At 36.7% G+C, this 21,326-nt stretch overlaps 1 protein-coding gene and 1 pseudogene across 2 annotated transcripts in view; both read left to right on the top strand.

Annotated features, from left to right (window-relative positions):
- Positions 1-21,326, top strand: part of Rock1 (Rho associated coiled-coil containing protein kinase 1) — a 123,027-nt gene that overhangs the window by 11,693 nt on the left and 90,008 nt on the right. The gene's annotated exons all lie outside the window — the stretch shown is intronic.
- LOC126505659 (calnexin-like) lies at positions 8,472-9,636 on the top strand (annotated as a pseudogene).

Below are 21,326 nucleotides of genomic sequence, written 5' to 3'. Positions count from 1 at the left end.
AATAAAAAAAGGATATTCTCTTATAACCACAGTGACTGTTATCATATCTAACACAGACACTCTTTGTTATCATTAATTTCCAGTTTATATTTATATTTCTCTGAGTATCTTAACTAGCTCCCCCCCACAGGGTTTCCCTGTGTAACAACCTTGGCTTTCCTGGAACTCCCTCTGTAGACCATGCTGGCCATGAATTTACAGAGATTACCTTTGCCTCTCAAGTACTGGGATTAAAGGCGTGCACAACCACGCCCCCAACTTGTTTTTTTTTTTAATCCAATTACTTTATTAAAATCTGGGTCTTTGCAAATTGAACAGTCCCACATTACATGTTACTACTGATTTTGTTTTGTTTGGTCTTTTAGGTCTTTTAAATGATTGAGTAGTGGTGGTTTAACTGTGTTGGACTTTTTAGTAAATCTTTCCGTAGATGTGACTGTTTTCTTTTGCATCACAGCAAGAAGCGTATTATGTATAATTTTAGTATTCCTTCACGTTTATTAACTAATTCTGTTGAGAGAAGGACTTGTCATTACCTGGCTCTTTACTTTGAAATGCAGTTCATGATACGAAGGGTGAATTCTCCAACTTTTAATTGCTACTGTGCTGAAGAAGTTATCTTTTTGAGCCTTACCATGATAGGCTTGGCAGAGACAGACTTAGAAAGGTCTAGATAATGTTCAAGGAAACTTTTTAGTGAGGTGACAGGGCAGTAGTACTCTTGACTACCTGCCACTATCTTAGGGACTGAAGGGATGAAGGAAGAGAGAAATGGGGGTCGGAAGCTCCATGGAAAAGGACCCATATGTTCTAAGTAGAAACAATCATTTTGTTACAGCAGTTGGCAGTTAAGGAGCCCAAGGGATTTTTCCTAACTGCCTTTTAAGCCCTACAGTCAGTTTCTGTGGTTTTTCATTGCCCGAAAAACTACTAGGAGTGCATTTTCCCCTCTACAATGTGAATTACAGGGATAAAACCCAGGTTGCCAGGTTTTTTGGTGCGCATCTTTCCCTGATGAGGTGTCCATCTGACTGGGCAGTTTGATCTATTTTTGACTGATGGGAGGCTCTTCATGTTCTTATGTTTGTATGTGATCCTAATAATTTTTCACAGAGCATTTGTTTTTGTCATAAGAAGCTGAGGCTCATCTTGCATGTTTCTTTGTCCCATGCTTGAAAATTAGTTATTATTCCAAGAAAATTTCCTTTTGATGATGTTTTGAATTCTCATTGCTACTGGCCTGCAGTTGTTTTTTGTCCTTATTTGGTCAGTAGAGCTTTAATTTTTGTTTTAATTTTTGAATTTTAACCAGCTTACTATTATTTAGACTATTTCAATGCAAGTTACTTTCAGTATTTAGAAATTTGATCTTTTCTTCCCTGCTTTCCCACTCTTTGCCTCAGTTCAAGATACAGTTGAGAAGTTCTCATTAGTATATAACATTTTTATCCTTTTTTCCCCCTGTGGTTTTTGCCCCCCCCCCCTTTTTTTTTTTTTTAAAAAAAAAGACATTTCTCTATGTGTAGCCCTAGCTGTTCTGAAACTAGCTCTGTAGACCAGCCTGTCAAAGAGATCTGCCTGTCTCTGCCTCCTGAGTGCTGGGATTAAAGGCGTGTTTCATTACCGCCTGGATTTCCTTTCTTAATTTTGCTTTAATTTTATCAGTTTTATTTATTTTTATTTTTTGAGCTAGGACTTCTCTGGGTAGCAGCCCTAGCTGTCCTGGAACTAGCTCTTGTAGACCATGTTGGCCTCAAACTCACAGAGATCCTCCTGCCTCTGCCTCCTGAGTACTAGGATTAAAGGCGTGCGCCACCACCACCTGGTGCAACTTTATTTTAGACTTATTTTTATTTTATCTGTTTGTTTTGCTTGCATGTATGACTGCAGTGTGTGTATGCATGGTACTCATGGAGGCCAGGGGTTGTTGGATTCTGTGGAACTAGAATTATAGATGGTTATGAGCCACCTTGTGTGTACTAAGAATTGAACCTGGGTCCTTTGGAAGAGCAACCAGTGGTCTTAACTTCTGAACTATCTCCCTAGCCCCCTATTTCATGCTTTAAAATAGTACTCTAGTAATTTTTTTGTAAATTCAGACAAATACACATGTACTACATGTATGTATAAGTTTATATTCATATTTTTACCCTTTTCTGGCAAAGAAAAATAGCTTATATCAAACTGGAATGCATTTTTCATTCTTTTTTGTAGCCGCATAGTATCCTATTTTATGGATGTTATGGTAGTTTGAATGTAAATTGCTCCAGTAATCTCATAGGGAGTGGCACTAAAAGGAGGTGTGACTTTGTTGAAGTGGGTATGGCCTTGTTGGAGGAAGTGTTTCACTGTGGGGGCGGACTTTGAGGTTTCCTGTACTCAAGATACTGCTCAGTTGAGTTCCTGCTGCCTGCACGATGTAGGGCTTCTTAGCTACTTCTCCAGCACCACGCCTGCCTGCATGCTGCCATGCTCCCTGTCATGATGATAATGAACTGAACCTCTGAAACTGTAAGTGAGCCCCCCAGTTAAACATTTTCCATTATAAGAGTTGCCATGGTCATGGCATCTCTTCACAGCAATAGAAACCCAAACTAAGACATGTTAATATTGTTTCTTCAGTCTCATATCAGTGGATAGTGTATTAAGTTTTTGCTATTAGTAATATTGTATATAAGTTTTGCCATTGTCATACATACATATATATGTATACATACTTGTGATTACATACATATATACTTGGGCTTATAGAAATTTACTGAAGAGAAACCCGTTACCGACAGAGCTATTAGTTGATCACTTGTCCATTGACAATTTGGATCATTTATTCATTGTTATATTAAATATTACATTTCAGGATAGACTAACTCTAACAGCTCCCAAATTGCCCAACAGTTAGAGAATTACAGAATATTAAAACTCTTATTTGGAATACAGAGTGTTTGACTTCCAACTTCAAATTCCCTGTGGAACAATAACAAACCATTCTTTCATTTATATGCATAAAATACATCACCTTTTCTTTTCTGCTTGTGCTATAAATTTAGTATTGGTTACCTATAACGTAACCTCAAACTTGTTAACAGTGGAAGGCTTAAACAAGAATGGATGCTTCTGGAATAATGCCACTTCCTTTCCATCTTCACCCTCAGAAGATTTCTTCTGCATGTTAAGAGCACGAGGAATGGTTTAATCTCATAATCCAGAGTGTCTTGAAAAGTTTAGAAGTGAGATTGCAGGAGTCTGTTTTCTAGGAATGATGCTGTTCCCATAGAAAGAAGTGAAAGTATCTATTGTCCTGACAGTAGCATATTTAACCTTACAAATTTAGTAGGTGAGAAGTAGTATCTTACTATAATTTTCTTTTACAAGTAAAGTTAAACATATACATATATTAGACATATGTATATTTTACTTATATATGTATATGTTTTGCTTGTATGTATACATGTGTATTGCTTGCATGTCTGGTATCCTCAAATTAGAAGAGGTTGGAGACTCTGAAATTGGGGTTAGAGATATCTGGGAATGACCATGTGGGTGCTGAGAACTGAACCAGGGTCCTCAGCAAATCCTCTTAACTTCTGAGCCATTTCTCTAGATCCATCTTTTCATATTATATGGTCCATATTTTTATGAACTCTAAAATTTTTTTTACTATTTTTGTCTAGCTTTACAACTTTCTGCTTATTAAGGGCTCTTCATATATATTAAAATCTTATTCCTTTTTATAGTAAAAGACCAATAATATTTGCAGTTTATTATGTGCCCGATTTTGTTTATTTTACTTGATAATTTAAAAAATAATGTTTGAATCACCTGTCTCTTGTTTCAGAATTTTGAGTAATAATCCCCCAATCTGAGTTATACATTTCTTCCATATTCTTCCATCTTTTTATTTAGTACTTCTGTTTTGATTTTTACATTTAGATCTCTGATCTCTTTTTAATCATTTTGAGATATGTAAAATTTCAGTTTTACCCAAATAGCTGTTTGATTATCTCCACAAGCCTTTTATAAAATGCCCATCATGGTTCACAATAACACTTTCTCCATAGGTTGCATTCCACACGTATTTGGGATTATTTCAAAACTGCAACAATATAGTAAGGATTATTTCTAAACTGTAGCAATATAGAACCGGATTGTGCTGATTATTAAGGCTGTGTGTCTGTACTTTTTGTATTTAATAGGAACTTAAAATTTTTATTTTTTAATAAGAGCCTCAGTAGGCCAGTCTGGCCCTGAACTTGCTATTTGAACTTCTGATCCTCCTGCTTCTGCCTCCCAAGAGTTGTGATTACAGGCCTGGGCTGTCACTCCTAGCTGTTAGGGCTGTTCTAACTATTGGTATTTGAAATTTTACTAAGCATTATAATATCTTGTTGTCTCATTTCTGAGATGGAGTGATGATACCTACTTTTACACTGTTGTCATGAGGATGACCTAAGCAGAACTGTCTTGACAAATACTTGCTGGCCTAGGGAATTCATACTGTTATTTCCAAGACTGTAGGTATTATATAGTCAAAAATTGATTAAGAATCCAAAGCCTTGAATTTTAGTTTTTCCTTTAAATTGTAAATTGAAAAACTACAATGTCTTCTATCTTTGAGCCTTGGAATTTTTTAAGACTATAATAAAAAGTTCACTAATTCTAATCATTTCCATTCAACTTAGGTAGACATAAGTTTATTTAAATTGTCAACTGTTGAGATTTAAATGTGAAACTAAGCGGTGGTGGTGCACGCCTTTAGTCTCAGCATTTGGGAGGCAGAGGCAGGCGAATATTTTGAGAGTTAAAGACACAGACTAGCCTACAGTGTGAGTTTCAGAACAGCCAGGGCTATTACATAGAGAAGTCTTGTCTTGAAAAATAAAATAAAGATTTAAATGTGAAAATGTATAGCCCATGGTTTTAAGTCTTTGGTCCTCACCTGGTGGCATTTTTTTTTTTTTAAAGTTTTTAAAGTCTTACAACATTTGAGCATGGGGCTTAGTAGGAAAATCTAGGGCAATAGAACAGGCCCAGCTCTGCTTTTGGTCAGTTCTCTGTGTCCTGATTGCTGCTGGCTTAACCAGATTAAGCCATTGCTGCTGTTCTGTTCTCCTGAGAAATGTATCCTTAATATTTGCCTGTAGGCAAGTCTGTGGGGCATTTTTCTTGATTAATGATTGATGGGGAGGGCACAGCCCATTGTGATAGTGCCACTTCTGGACAGATGATCGTGGCTTGTATTAAAAAATGGGATGAACAAGCTATGAGAAACAAGCCACTGGCTATGAGGAACTGAGTCAATATAAAGCTTTCCTTCAGAAAGTTGTTTCTTTCAGTTATTTTATCAAGCTGTGAGAAGAGTAACTATGACTACTACTTCACCCTGAACACAGCCCGTGAGGGTCAGGCCTGGTTAGTGTCTAGACTGGAGAAAAATAACTACACCAGCCTTGTCAAAACGTTGTTTCAGATACAGGAGTTTTAAGTCTTCACCACTTCTGTGATAGAAAAAATAAAATGTTTTCCCAGTTTTTATCACTCACCTGCTTTAGTTGCTTTCTATTCCTGTGATAAATACCATGACCAAAAGCAGCTTGAGGAGGGAAAGATTTGGCTTACACACCCTGGTCACAGTTCATCACCAAGGGAAGCCAAGGCAGGATCTCAAGTAGAGCAAGAACCTAAAGGCAGGAACTAAAGCAGTCTCATAAAGAAATACTGCTTACTGGCTTGATCCTCATGGCTTGTATATCCTGCTTTTTTGCATACAACCCAGTACTTATCTGTCCAGGAGTGGCACCGCCGTGGGCTTTGCCCTCCCCCATCAATTATTAGTCAAGAAAATATCCTACAGACTTGCCTACAGCCAAATCTTATAGATATATTTCTGAGTTGAGGTTCCATTTTTTTTTTCCAGATGACTCTAGCTTGTATCAACTGACAAAAACAAACAAAAAACTAGACTCATAGTGTGTAAGAGAATGAGTCTGGAATAGGATTGGTTCTGAATCCAAGGTTAGCCGCTTATTAACTTTGTGATTTTGGACAAACTTCTTAGGAGTTTTAAGATTCAAGTGTGTCATCTTCAAGTAAGAGTAAGTATAGTTTTTTCTTAGTACTGCTAGGAATGTTAGAAAGGATAATGCCTAGAAGTTCCTGGTAATGAGTCAATATTAGCAATTATTGTCATTATTCATGTTGTTATTTATCTTCATTATTTTGTCCTTGTGGAAAAGAACTTGGCCTGATCAAATGAATTATTAATCTACCTCCCCTTTGCACAGTTCAGCTTTTTATTTAGTTACGTGATCTTGGGTAAATATCTAATTATTTGAGCCTGAAAATATGCATAGTTCATAAACTTGAGGATCATGGTAATATTTCATAGGTTTTAATTATGCAGCTGGAATGACCATGTGTCAGTAGTTACTTTTATCTGGTCTCTATAGACAGAGACTAGGCTGACTTGGAACTCTTTATCAACCTTTTTCTGCTTCCCAAATGCTGGAATTAAGGGATTGTGCCATCACACTGACTGGTAATTTAAAATGTTCCTTGATATAATCTTTGCTTTCTGTTACTGTTTCCTCCATCCAAGTCCAAATTTTAACTCAACCTTGTTGGACTAACGGGCTAATCTAGCAGTTTGCCAGTCATGATCAATACAATATTTTTTTCTTTATCTCAATCCTACCTCTTTGCTTCGTCTTCATTTCCACCATTCCCCAGAATACACTGCTCTTCAGGCTTTCTATAGTATTTCATCTTGTTTTTACCATTCTACTCACATATTTCCAAGGCCTATTATTTTCTTGCCTTGAGTTCTTTCACCAGTTCTTTAATTTTTATATTTTCAGCATCCATCATAACTGTATTAGACTTTTGTTTTAAGCTCTCACTATATCATACCTTTTGTGTAGTTCAGAACTCATTTATATAGCTGTCATGTATGTGTCTGTTTTGTGTGCTAGTTTTACCTTTAATGAGAATTTCAAATCTTAGCTGAATCCTGAATATTAATTCTATTAATATTTGTGCATTGTAAATAACTATCCTGTACATGCCTCACTCTTTCATTTTCCTCTGAATTAATTTGTAGATGGTGAAACCCAACTTAAATTTTTACATACAAAATGAATTATAGATTCAAAGAAAACTAATCTGATTAAATGTGAAGATTCAGTAGCTCTGTCTCTTCTCTCACTTTATATTGACTTCATTCTTTCTCTTCAGACAGCTTTAACTTTGGTCACTAACTTCAAACCATTGACTATCAAGTCTAGATCTCAGAAAGAAAAAAAAAATCAATTGATTATACTTAGTTGGGTGCCCACTTAACTAGATGAGGATCCCATGAGAATTATAGGAATGGCCAAACAGGTTTTAGGAAAATGACAGCAGTGGAGCAAGGTAGATGATGCCATAGATGTTCATCTTAGATGTTGGCTAAGTAATTTAAACTCTCCTAAACTGCAGTTTTTTCCAGTCTATAAAATGGAGTTAAGAAGAATATTTCATAGTATAGTAATATTTTATTTGTATTTTAATAAACAAAGCTTAGCTGAAGACCAGAAGGTAAAACTAAGCCACTAGAGGCCAGGTAGTGGTGTCTCATACCTTTAATCCCAGTACTAGGAAGTCACACACCTTTAATCCCAGCACTAGAAAAAATATAAAGCAGGATGAGACAGGAACTCATTCTCTTTTTCAGTCTGAAGATTTTATAAAGGTGCAACCACACCAGTTAGCAATAGAGGCTGGGCAGTGGTGGTTCATGCCTTTAATCCCAGCTCTATAGAGGAATATAAGGCGGGACTCACTGTTTTTTTTTTTTGTTTGTTTGTTTTGTTTTTTCAGCCTGAAGATTTCATAGAGGTAAGAGCTCTTTAGGGACTTGGCTGCTTTGCTTTTCTGATCTTCAAGTTGAACTCCAATATCTGTCTCTGGGATTTTATTAATTGTGCTACATTTGACATCCATTGTGGGGTTTGAATCCTTGACTTTAGCACAGGGCCAGGTGTGTGGGTGGGAGAAGGTACAAGAGCTGCTAGTGGTCCTGGGGAGGCTTGAGGTAGATCATGTGATGGAGGAGTTACTTTCATTGGTTAATAAAGAAACTGCCTTGACCCATTTGATAGGCCAGCCCTTAGGTGGGTGGAGTAGACAGAGCAGAATGCTGGGAGGAAGTGAGGCAATCGCCGTGCCTCTCCTCTCTGGGTTAGACGCAATGAAGCTCCAGCCCAAGATGGACGTAGGCTAGAATCTTCCCGGTAAGCCAAACCTTGTGGTGCTATACAGATTACTAGATATGGGTTAAAGCAAGATATGAGAATTAGCCAGTAAGAGGCTAGAGCTAATGGACCAGGCAGTGTTTAAAAGAATACAGTTTCCGTGTTATTATTTTGGGGCATAAGCTAGCCAAGTGGCCGCGAGCAGGGCAGCAGGAACGCAGCCCGCCTCTTCTTTCTACAATTATGGAAGGGAAGTGGTTACTGTGTTTGCTACTGGTCCTTGGAACTGCAGCTGTTCCGGCCCAGTTCCGGCCCATGATGGACAGGATGATGGCATGGTTGATATTGAAGATGATATTGATGATGTTACTGATGAAGGAGAAGATTCGAAATTGAAATCAAATACCACCACTCCTCCATCTCCAAAGGTCACTTACAAAGCTCCAGTTCTAACAGGGGAGGTTTATTTTGCTGACTCCTTTGCAAGTTGATCTCTGTCAGATTGCATTTTCTCCAAGCCAAAAAAGATGAGATGAAATTGCCAAATATGATGAAACGTGGGAGGTAGATGAAATGAAGGACACAAAGCTTCCAGGTGATAATGGACTTATACTGATGTCTTGGGTCATCATGCCATCTCTGCAAAACTGAACAAGCTTGTTCACTACGAGGTTAATTTTCAGAATGGAATAGAGTGTGGTGGAGCCTATATGAAGCTGCTTTCCAAGACCTCAGAATGCAACTTGGATCAATCCCATGATAAGACTCCCTAAGCTATTATAATTGGTCCAGATAAATGTGCAGAGGACTACAAAGTGCACTTCATCTTTTTTACAAAACCCCCAAAACAGGTGTTTATGAAGAAAAGCACACTCAGAGGACTGATATAGAGCTTAAGAACTATTTCACTAACAAGAAAATGTATCTTTACACATTAATCTTGAACCCAGACAATAGTTTTGAAATATTAGTTGACCAGTCTATTGTGAACAGTGGAAATCTGCTAAGTGAAATGACTTCTGCTATAAACGCTTCATGTGAAATTGAGGTCCCAGAAGATTGGAAGCCTGAGATTGGGATGAAAGATCCAAAATACCAGATCCAGATGCTGTCAAGCCAGATGACTGGGATGAAGATTCCCCTGCTAAGATTCCAGATGAAGAGGCCACAAAGCCTGAAGGCTGGTTAGATGATGAACATGAGTATATCCCAGAACCCCTATGCAGACAAGCCAGAGGATTGGGATGAGGATATGGATAGAGAATGGGAGGCTCCTCAGATTGCCAACCCTAAATGTGAGTCAGCCCTTGGGTGTGGTGTCTGGCAACCCACTTATAAGGGCAAATGGAAGCCTCCCATGATTGGCAATCCTAACTACCAGGGATTCTGGAAATCAAGGAGAGAGTAGGTGGAGTCAAGGAGACACCATGTAGTTGCCAAAGGAGAAAGATGCCAGAACATTACCAGAAAGCCACAGCCTTGTGGTAATAGATTAGATTAATAGAACTGGGTTAATTTAAGATGTAAGAGCTAGCTAGGAATACACCTTAGCCATTGGCCAAACAGTGTTGTAATTTACTATAGTTTCTGTGTGATTATTTGGATCTGGGCGACCAGGAAATGAAAGCACAGTCTCTGTTTACATCATAGGTTGTGTTGAGAATGATATGAGATAAACTTTGACATTTTTCATAGCTCTGTTTGAAACCTCACAAAAACAGTGGAGTAACCTGGTAAATAGTTGGCTTTTGGCCTCTTTTACCAACATGTCAAATTTACCTGGCCCAACTTGCAAAAGGTTTTTACCTGTGGCAGTTTATCTTGCTGTTCAAGTACCCTACTCAGATGCATCTCCCATACTACCTACAGCCTTAAATAGAAGTAATTAATCTCATGAATCTCTTGGACTTTTAGATTATTATCTTAGTGAAAACAATGGACTTGTTTTATAATGGCATCATTCAACTCATCTACTTCCGCTCTCCTGTTGAGATCTAGTGAGCTAAAAGGCTAAGGTCCTAGCATAAACACTTTTTACCTACCTTTGGGAGTGTTTTGATTGCAAAGGTTTGAAAATTCAACTTTTTTATTGTATAAACAATAAAAAATATGACTTGAATAAGTCATAGGTAGATTTCATTTTCAGTTAAAGCCTTTTATTCGAACTCAGATGATGTGACTGGCTACTAGGTTTTCAAATCTGCTTTTTGGGTTTTGTTTCCTTTCATGGTTAGACAGCTTCTTGGGATTGCAAGATGACTGATTGTAATTGCTCCCAAATTGCTAACATTCTTCTCTTTTAACTTTCAGTTACAATGTCTGACTGATCAGACCAGCTCAGATCATGTGCCAGTATGTAAAACAGCGGTCAGAATACTAGCTAATGAGCTTAGGCCTGCTCATTTTCAGCATTTAAGAGTGAACCAGCTTACACCATGCCATTTTACAATTGGATGAGGGAAGGGTGGAAATTGGAGTTCATGTAACCAAGAAAAAGAATTTTCATGCTAGACAATCCCACATACCTTCCAAAGACCATCATTAAGGGAACTCAAGTAGTGATTATCTGTTTTTTTTTTTTTTATATTTTTGGAAATTACTTTTTAAAAACTTAATTATTAAAATTTCCGACATTAGAAAAGGTATTTCTAATTAGTTCTAAGGACTGAATTGAAAACTACCAACTGGGATCTTTAATGCTGCTTTGTGTGCTTTGTGTTCTTTTGGATGACATGGTGAAGGATTTCCAAGTGCTTGTTCATTGATCAACTGCCTCAGAACCAAATACGTTTAACAAGTGAGAACTAGCATTGACAGAGGTGGTGTAGTGGAATTTGTGTTCTTAGGTGATTGTATGTATGGATTGCCAGATATTATGCCTCCTGCATCTCTTGGAAAACTGCTGGTAGGAAATCAAAGTAAATCAAAGTAGGAATAAATAGAAAAAAAGTCTTGCCTCCCATTTAAGTTGCTCTTTTTAAAAGAGAAAAGCAGTTAATCACTTTACTATGTTGGAGAGGATTAACTTTTTCAGTTGGCAGAAATGACAGACTTATTTTTGCTTGTTAGATCTATTTTTTGTTTTGTTTTGTTTGAGAATCAAAGTTGATACAGAATCCAGGAAAAGGAGATAGATCTGACTTATTTTGTATGTGTATGCTCATGCATATGGTTAAATGTATATGGGTGTGTGTTGCGGGGAGTCAGGACACTTTGACAGGAATCAGTTGTCTCCTACCATGTGAATTCCAGGGATCCAACTCAAATATCAAAGTCTTGGTGGCAAGCACATTTTTTTGAGGGGGGGGGAGATAGGGAATCATTTTATATCAAATCTGAATAAAATAATCCTTTCATTATTACATTTCTTTAATTCTTGTTATTTTGTCTACCATAAGAAAAGGACTTGTTTTCTTTATTACATTTGTGTATTCATTGACTCATTGATTTTGTGTCTGGAATTGTTTAATGTGAAAAGGTTATACAAGAATAGTTTACTATATGTAAGAACAAATACTTTCACAAAATCAAGAGATTAGATTATGTTTTTTCTTTAATGAAAGTGTACTTAGACTATTTAGGACCTTGGTTTCTGAGCTACTATATTTTGTGATACTGATGCTGTTCAGGAAAGCCCATGTAAACAGGTATTTGATTGTATTGTTTATAGATGTGTCGAGTGTTCTTGGAGCAGTGCCTGGCCCATTGTAAGTTATATTATTTTGTGTTGTTCCTGTTATTCCTGACCCTTGCAATGTTTCTGAACTTCAAATGAAAGTTCACAAACTAGTAATGCTCATTTTTATAAGATTTGTCACACTTATTTAATCTTTACAATGGTTTTATGGATTAAGTGAAACATATTATTGCCACATTATGAATACAATTACACCTCAGAAAAGGTTGAGCTACCTAACAGCATATATCTATATAACTAGTAAGTGGCAGACTTGCTGATATTTAGTATGTAGTCCAGCAGGAAGAATTTAACTATTTAATGTGCCTCAAAGATAAGTAATTCCTGTGGGGAGTAGGAATGAATACTTGGCACACAGAATGCAATAAATGAAGAATTTTTGAATAAAATAGGCATCTAAAATTTTGAGTGGCAGGGGGAGATAAGAAGTCATAGGGAAAAGACCTTAGCAAATATTTATTGACAGGGTTGTGGAAATAAGTCCTGTGATACTTTATCTAAGAAACAGTAATCACAAACGTGACCACAGGAGGGACTGGTGAGATGGGTCAGTGGTAACAGCAAAGCCTGATGACCTGAGTTTGATCCCTAGAGTTCATGTTGGTGAGATCTGACTCCCATACATTGTCCTCTGACCCCCACAGATACACCATGCTGTGCACACACTAATGAGTAAGAAATAAAAATTTAAAACATTGAAATAATTTGATGAGATGAGGAGTAAAAGTGATATCTGTCTGAACCCGCAGTATATTATGAGGTTAAGATAGTTGCCTACTGAGAACTGAGCTGGCTGTGGAAATAGCAGGAGAGAATGAGTGGAAGAAAGGCCTGAACATTTTAGAGAAACAAATAGCTGTCACGTCTGTGTAATGACCTTGAAAAACCCTTGTACCTAGAATGTGGATAAGTGTGTCATCTCCAGTGCATTGACTCAGTGCAGAGCAGCCACATGGGGAGATATTGTACTCCTGTTGACTTGTGTTCCTTGAGGTTCTCCTTTACTAGAGCTTCAGTAAAGTTATTTTGCAAATAGAAAAGTTTCAAGGAGATAAAGCTTTTGGTGTGGATACAGCCATTGTCATTTAAGGAAGTTGTGGTATTGGCAAAAAGAATTGGAACAATGTACTGCAGTACTCAACTACTCAGTTTGTGTTCTGGATTTCCAAATGGTTGACATTAGGCCGCTACTGCTGTAACTTAGATGTGGGAACAAGCAAAGATTTTAATGTAGAGGTTTGTAGACTATTTGATAATCATAAGGGTTAATTTTGCTGCTCGTAAAACTTGTCTTCTGGAGTGTAGGCTTAGGTCATCTGCCATCACTAGCCTTTGACCATTCTGTGGATGAATTTTCTGTTACATTGAGTGACGATTTTCCTTGCTATGGTTTGTTGACATCATTTGCTTCTCTCACATTGGCTATGTGTGAATCATGATTGTTATTACTGAAGGTATTCATTTATGGATCCTGAAAAATCAAATTTAGGATGATCCTGGCTTCCTAGTAAGATGACATGATAAATACCAGCATGGTTAGTATTCCAGTTTATCCTGAGGAAGACAAATAGACTTTTAAACACCCAGATACATACACACACACACGCACACACACGCACACACATTCACAAACCACCACTAAAACATGGATTTGTGGTGTCTGTAAAGTAAGCTTAAGTAAGCTATGAAGCATGAAGCTGGTGTTGTGAAGAATAATGGTGAAGAGTTATGGGGTGATGATTAATGACACCATCATGCATACCATGCAATATTAAATAATAGTAATGCATCATCAAGTTTCGGTAAAATAAAATAGGGAGTACCTTAGTTTTCTTTTATTGCTATGGCAAAACACTATGACCAATAGCAACTTGGAAAAAGGAAAGGATTTTTTTCAGCTTGTAGTTTATAGTTCGTCATTGAGGGAAGTCAGAACAGGAATGAAAGCAGGAACTAGGCCATAGTGGAACTCTGCTTACTGGCTTGCTCTTTAGTCTCATGTTTACATAGATACATTTCTTAGCACACCCTCCGTGGACCACCTGCCCATGTGTGGCACTGCCCACAATGTACTGGGCCTTCCCACATTAATCATTAATCAAGAACATGCCCTACAGACTTGCCTACAGGGCAGACTGATGGATCCATTTTCTCAGTTGAGGCTCCTTTTTCCAGATAATGCTAGCTATTGTCTATCTGACAAAAAAAAAACTAAGCACAGGGGACGATTATGGGAAAAGTTAACATTGTTTTATTTGGTAAAGAGTTTACTGTCCTACACTGAACAGTTATCAGGGTCTTGGAATAGGACAAAAGATTCACCACAAAGAGGGAACTTGCTGGGGGTGGGGTGGGAGTGGGCATTATGCAAGTATAAGGAAAAGATGTATATTTGAGGAAGAGATATTGGTCCTAAGACAAAATTGAACATTTATTTGTTGCAGTTAACAGTTAAGTATGTGGTTATATGTAGGCTTGTTTGTATGAACCTATCAACTAGAAACACCTATGTTGACTAGATATTGGAAACTTTTATATGTGACTATGACCTTGACTGCCTTGTCTGTGTGTGTGTTTGAGACTGGGCCTCTCTATCTTGTCATGACTATCTAAGACCGTCTTCAAATGCATAGAAGTCTTTCTTCTGCCCACTGAGTTGCTGGGATTAAAGGTGTGTACCACCATGTATACTATGCCCAGCTTTAACTGCTTTTCATACTTAATTGGGATGACATTACTAAGTATTATTTATCTCTATTCTGTAGAGCATTTTAGAAGAGCCAAGTGAGTAAGCCAGCATAAATGTTTGAAACTATAGAATTATTTTTGAATAAAATGATCCATTCAAAGTACAGAGTGGAACAGGAATTTCAAGAGATGCCATTTGTCACAGTTTGACATAGAGCTGGGAATTTTCACAGTAATGTGGAAAGACTATTAAAATATTATTTCTAGCTACATGACGTTCTTGAAGTTGTGTTTTCACGCTTCAACCAAGACAATGTATTCTAACAGGTTGCATGTGGAAGTAAATATTGAGAATCCATGGTCTCTTAGTGTCTGCATGATATGATGCCTGTCTAGGACCTTCTGGCTCTCATTGTTTCCATTGAGAAGTTGGGAGTACTTCTGATAGTTCTGTCTTTATATGTTACTCGGCCTTTTTCCTTTGCAGCTTTTTAATATTCTTTCTTTATTCTATATGTTTCTTTATTCTATATGTTTTGATTATTATGTGGCAAGGGGACACTTTTTTTGGTTCAGTCTATTTGGTGTTCTGTATTGTATTTTCATTGGCATGTCCTTTAAATTGAGTTTTCTTCTATGATTTTGTTGAAAATATTTCTGTGCCTTGAGCTGGACTTCTCATTCTTCTATCCCTATTATTCTTAGGTTCAGTCTTTTCATGGCATCCCATATTTCCTGGATATTTTTTGTTAAGAATTTGTTATATTTAACATTTTATTTGACCAATTAATCTATTTCCTCTATTGTATCTTCACTGCCTGAGAGTCTCTCTTCAATCTCTTGTACTCTGTTGTTTGTGCTTGCATCTGTAGTTTCTGATCTTTTACTCAGATTTTCCATTTTCAGATTTCCCTCAGTTCGTGTTTTTTTTATTGCCTCTATTTTAGTTTTCAAGTCTTGAATCGTTTCTTTCACCTGTTTTTTTTTTTTTTTGAATTTGTTGATTTCTTCCAATTTTTTGGCTGTCTTTTCCTCCATTTCTTTAAGGAAACTTTTCATATTCATAAGGGCCTCACTCTTTATAAAGTTATTTTCAAGGTTGTTTTCTTCTGCGTTGGGATGTTCAGGTCTTTCTGTTTCTAATTTCTGGTGGTACTGTTTTATACTTCATATTGTTGAGCGTATTCTTACCCTGTTTACCCATCTTTTCCTCCAGTCTGAACAGGTGGAACCTGTGTTTAAGGGGGCCCCTTTTTCTCCAGTTGGTGTAGTTGGGAGTTGTGGCTCTGTGGAAGGCTCCTTCAGGTGTAGGCAGAGCAGACCTTCCCGTGATCATTCCTCGAGGTGCCTACAGTCCCAAAGCTGAAATGGTCCAGTGGTTAGATAATTTCTGGACCCTGCTGTCATGCTCCACCGCATTGCTGATGTTTTTCCGTCTAGCCCAGCCACCGCGCTGCTGCTCACACCTCAGTTATCATTCTTTTTATATGTTGTTGATCTACATTTATACTTCAGAGCCAAATTCTCAAAAGATACTTGCTTGTGGTTTTCTTTTATACTTTACTTGACTTTGATATCAGGTTATTTGGCTATATTGAAAGTACTCTTCTTTCTGTTTTCTAGGAGAAATTTTGGTTTGATAGAATTCTCTAGAGAAATCATCAGGCCTTAGAAATCTTTTTTCTTTCTTTTTGGTAGGAGTTATACTAATTAATGTATTCATATTGAGTTACTTGCTTTAGTTTGTTCTTTTCAAAAGGAGTTGTTGGCTTCATCAAAATTGACACATTTATGTGTAGTTTTTAAATTTATTTCTGTGTTACATTTCCTGTATTTTCAAGATCTTTTGTGATCGCACCTATTTCATTTCTCATACTACTACTTTGTGTTGTTTGTTTTCTTCTAATAAGCTTGTTCAGTTGTTAGGAGTGTTACAGTCAGAGAACCAGCTTTCTATTTCACTTGAGTTTCCTCTGTGGATAGTTTTATTAATATTTATTCTCTCTGGTTTCTTTTCTCTGATTTGCTTTTGGTTTACTAAGCTGTTTGTCTAATTTTTTTGAGAAAGGAATTTCGATTTTTGATTGAAAATCATTACTCTTTTTGTTTTAGACAAACTGACATTCAACACATCAGTTTTTATGCAATCCAGCTCTTTTTTATTGTTTTTGTTTTTGAAACATAGTTTCTCTTTGTAGCTTGGCTGTCCTGGAACTTGCCCCATATACCAAGCTGACTTTGAACATACAAAGATGCACATTCCTCCCTGCCTCTTGAGGGCAGGGATTAAAGAGGTGTACATCACTACTGCCCGGTTCAGCTCTTTTTTGACAAAAGCATTTAATAGCATACAGTTCCCTTTCAGCATTGCTTTAACTGTATTTTTACATATTTTGGGTATGTTGTATCTCCATTTTCTGTCAACTCAATATATATTGGTATTTCCCTTGATACTTCCTTTAATTATAATGAATTACTTAGGAATTTATTATTTTTCCATATGTTTGGATGTTTTCCCTTTATCTTTTTGTTTATTGTGGCTTGAGTACAGTTTGATCAGAGAATATATGTTTTTAATTATTCTGAATGGTTGAGATTTTTTATGCAAAGGAGACAGACTCTCGTGGTGTGCACCTGTAAGCATTTGTGAAGCACTACAAGGCTGGAGGTGGTCAGTGATAAGCACTTTCTGTTCTTGCAGAGGACCTGGGTTTAGTTCCCAGCCTGTACATGGTGGCTTACAATTTCCTGTACTCAGTTCCAGAGGATCCAATACCCTCTTCTGACCTCTATTTGCACATGGCATGCATGTGGTACATAAGCATACATGCTGCCAAGCACTTATGCATATCAAGTAAATAAATCATTTTTTAAAAGAATGTAAATATTGCTGTTTTGGAGTGGAATGTTTCATGTCAGATCCTGTTCATGATGTTGAGTTTTTTTGCTTAGGTCTATCAGTTGTGGAAAGTGAAGGGTTAGATTGCCAATTAAAATTATGAAGTAATTTTCATTTCCATCAGTTTTCATTTCTAGTTCAGTAGTTATGTGTATTCACATTTAAGTTAGCTATTCTGTTTGGTATATTGACTCCTAACAGTGTCATTTTTGCACTTTTCCTTTGCTTGAAGTCAGTTTAAAGTTATATTGGTGTGACTTTTCTCTTTTATTTGTGCATCGTGAATAATTTCATTTTTTAATCTTTCAAATTAACATATGTTACATTTGAACTGAATTTCTTTTTTCATTGGTTAGTAAATTCCATGTCTAGGGCTCCTTGAAGATGCTTTTTGTTCATATATTTTATTCTTTTGAATTAAGGCATGTTTTTATGTGCCTTTGTTTATTTTTTGAGTTGTGAAATGTTAGTTATTTGTTAACAGTGTGTTAACTTTTGAATCATTAAATTTTTATTTTCCACAGTGTTGTATTGTTTTATCTTTGATTTGTTTTTTGAAACAAGGTCACTTCTTTTGGATGTAGCCCAGGCTGACTTTGAACTTGCTTTGTAGATAAAGATGATCTTGAACTTTTCTCTATAGGCTTATGGTGCTAGTTTTTTCAGTGCTGGCAATCAAACCTGGAGCTTCCTGCATGCCACCAACCCCTCTGCCTCTTTGTTAGTGATTATTGTATTCATCTAATGTTTATCTTCAGCTATTTGGATGGAAATTCTTTTTAATATTAGATGCACAAACACCAAAACCATACAAAAGCCTCAGAAAAAGAAAACTACCTCTCTTAGTCTATGCTGTTCTGTGCTGCCACATTCTTTCAACCACTCAGCTAGCTAGTCTAGCTTTATAGTAAGAGTTTAAGGTCTATTAGATTGTTTGTTTGTTTTTAAACATTTATTTATTTAGCCTTGGCACACAGACAATTTTCTAAATACGGTACATTCATGGCTGCTTTTGAGAAGTATTGATGGTCTATTACTGTGTTGTATCAGAAATCTCTCATATGCTTCTGGTCTCTTGTCTTGGTTCTCAGTGGAGCTTGTAGTAGCCTTCCTTACGCCAAAGTTTTATGAGTAGCACTCTGCCTGCCTGTCTGTGTTTGCAATTATGTGGAACAGATGAGACCATTGGTTCATTAATTCTCTCACATAAACAGTATACCTTTACTTTGTGCTGCCTTAAGTTTAAGATATGTGGGTATGCGACTCATTCTGCCAGTTGCCCAAGACTAAAGACTGTCCTTGCCCAACAATTGGGTAGGAAAAGCAAGGAAAGAAGCCCCTTTCTGCTGTTTGGAAAATGATTTCTTATTTGCCCATAAGCCTTAGTTTTCCATAACTCCTTCAAAATTACTTCGATTACTGTCCAGTTAATAAGTGTGTGTGTTTAATAGCTTATTGTTAATACTTATGGGGAGAGAGGAGAATAGTTGTTGATAAAGTGTGCTTGTGATCCCAGAACTTGGGAAGATGAAACAGGATAAATAAGTTCAAGACCAGTTTGGCCTATGTAGTGAGATATATCTCAAAAACAGAAAAAAATTAAAAACAGAACAGCAAAATACATGTATAAATATAAAATTCAGTATTTTGATTATTTCTGTAGTGTATGTAGTTCACTGGTAATTGAAACTTGTACAGTTTTCTGCAGTGCCATTTAGTTCCGAATAATTAGACTTCCTTTTTACTCATTTGATATGGTAGGTCCATACAGCTAGTGGCCTTTGTGTTGTATTTTATTTGTTCTTAAGTTCTTTCTAAGTGTTTCTTTAGTTTTCTCAAGGGTCTTCTATTTTTATTCCTGTTTGTGTTTTCTATTGTGTATTTTTGCCTTATTTACCTCTCAGATACCATTGTTTCCCATGATTTTATTCATTCCTTTTCATTTTTTATTTACTATTGTTGGATAACTTCATCTGTTCTTGGGCAACGCGTATCCTCATGATTCCCAAACTGTGAAAATCCTTTTGCAGTAGTAATCACATTGTTAGCTGTCATGTTGTTACCCATAACTTAAGCTCCTTGGGAACCTTAAATTTAGTATGTCCAAAACATCTTTTCCAGTTTATGTTCTTTGTTTTCTGTTAATGAAGTCACAGATTCTTGTAGGTTAGAAGATAGAGTATAAACATTCTTAGACACGTTATCTTTCTCAGCTCATCTTGCTCTTTGTTAGTTGTTCATCAAGTTCTTTTGCTTCTTGTCTCCACTCAGTTTTAATGTTTAGTCTGTTATCTAATTGTGGCCTGTAGTTTTACAACATCACCAACATCCTCCTTATTGCTACTTTTCCTTCTGTGTGCTAATCATCATCTTATTTCATTGCAAGACTTTCATAAATTAAAGATGTCATATGCTGCTCTCCTCCTTCCTCTTAAACTCTTGTTTCCAGATGGATATTGGAAGATAAACACCCAAATTCCTAGCCTGGCGTATCATACTGTAATGTTCCCTTACCCATTTTTCAGTTTTACCTCCTCCACGGCCATCTTACTCTTTCCAGTCAGAAGCACTCTCTTTTCTCTAAGTTCTCACTTTTCCTCCTTGTTTTACCCTATCTTCTTCATCTTACTCCTGCTAGGTTTTATCTCTACGAGTTTCTTAAAGCCCCCCAAATTAGGCAGTTAATGTTAATTCCTACTTACAGTTGGTAGATATTTTATATTTACTTTTTTGCTCTACTTCTGAAGTCTTGAGAGACAAGTTTTTGTTTTTTCTTCTACGATTTCTGTACACGAAAGGAGACTGATCTATATAATGATTATATAAATGATTATAAATGATTATAAATTATAAATGATTATATAATAGGCCTTATAATAGAATTTATCTTATATTTTTAAATTTTTAGTTTACTTTTATTTATGTGTATGTGCAGCATGTGTGTACAGGTTCCTTCAGAGGCCAGAAGAGAGTATCAGGACCCATGAGACTGCAATAACAGACCTGGTGTAGGTGCTAAGAATTGAAAACAGGTCTTCTGGAAGAGCAGCAATTGGCCTTAACCACTAAATTTTGGAGGATTTCTTACTCTGCTTTATGGTTGAATATTCACATGCTTGTATTGCACTGCTTTTCTACTTTATCAGAATAGAAGCCTGAACTCTTTACTTAAGTGTCTTAGTTGGTGTATGCTTTGTTTACACTAGAATATCTTTCCAGGAATTTTAGTTCTTTGACTTAACATAACTTGGATTTTGCCTGCGGGTGGCACTTATAAACATAGGTCATCCCATCTTACTGTAGAATTAACATATTTGATAGTGGGGCCAAATATCTAGTGGCCTGATGCAGCTAGTAGAGGTGACCAGATTTTCATTAATAAATATGTTACCAAGTTCAGTGGTCAAAAAAAGATAGATGGAATTGCTAATTAGTGAAGATTTTAACATCATGACCTGAGTTTTCTCTTAAAATTTTATAAGTATATGACTTAAATGTGTATTTGTCATTCCTAGCAATAGGGAGACAACTATGGACATAATAAAAGAAACATGGGAATATTCAGGGTTTCACATGTGCTTATCCTAGTCTCACAGATAGATAACTTCTAGTTCTCATTTTACAGTAAAGAAAACACAGGCTCAAAAAAGGTATGTGAAGCCGGGCGGTGGTGGCGCATACCTTTAATCCCAGCACTGGGGAGGCAGAGGCAGGAGGATCTCTGTGAGTTCGAGGCCAGCCTGGTCTACAAGAGCTAGTTCCAGGACAGGCACCAAAAACTACAGAGAAACCCTGTCTCGAAAATCCAAAATAA

This window comes from Alexandromys fortis, unplaced genomic scaffold (assembly GCF_014885135.2).
Source record: "Alexandromys fortis isolate MF-2015 unplaced genomic scaffold, M_Fortis_MF-2015_v1.1 scaffold_4, whole genome shotgun sequence".
Taxonomy (NCBI): domain Eukaryota; kingdom Metazoa; phylum Chordata; class Mammalia; order Rodentia; family Cricetidae; genus Alexandromys; species Alexandromys fortis.
The sequence above is the reverse complement of the archived record's forward strand: the minus strand, read 5'-3'. Positions and strand labels throughout refer to the sequence as shown.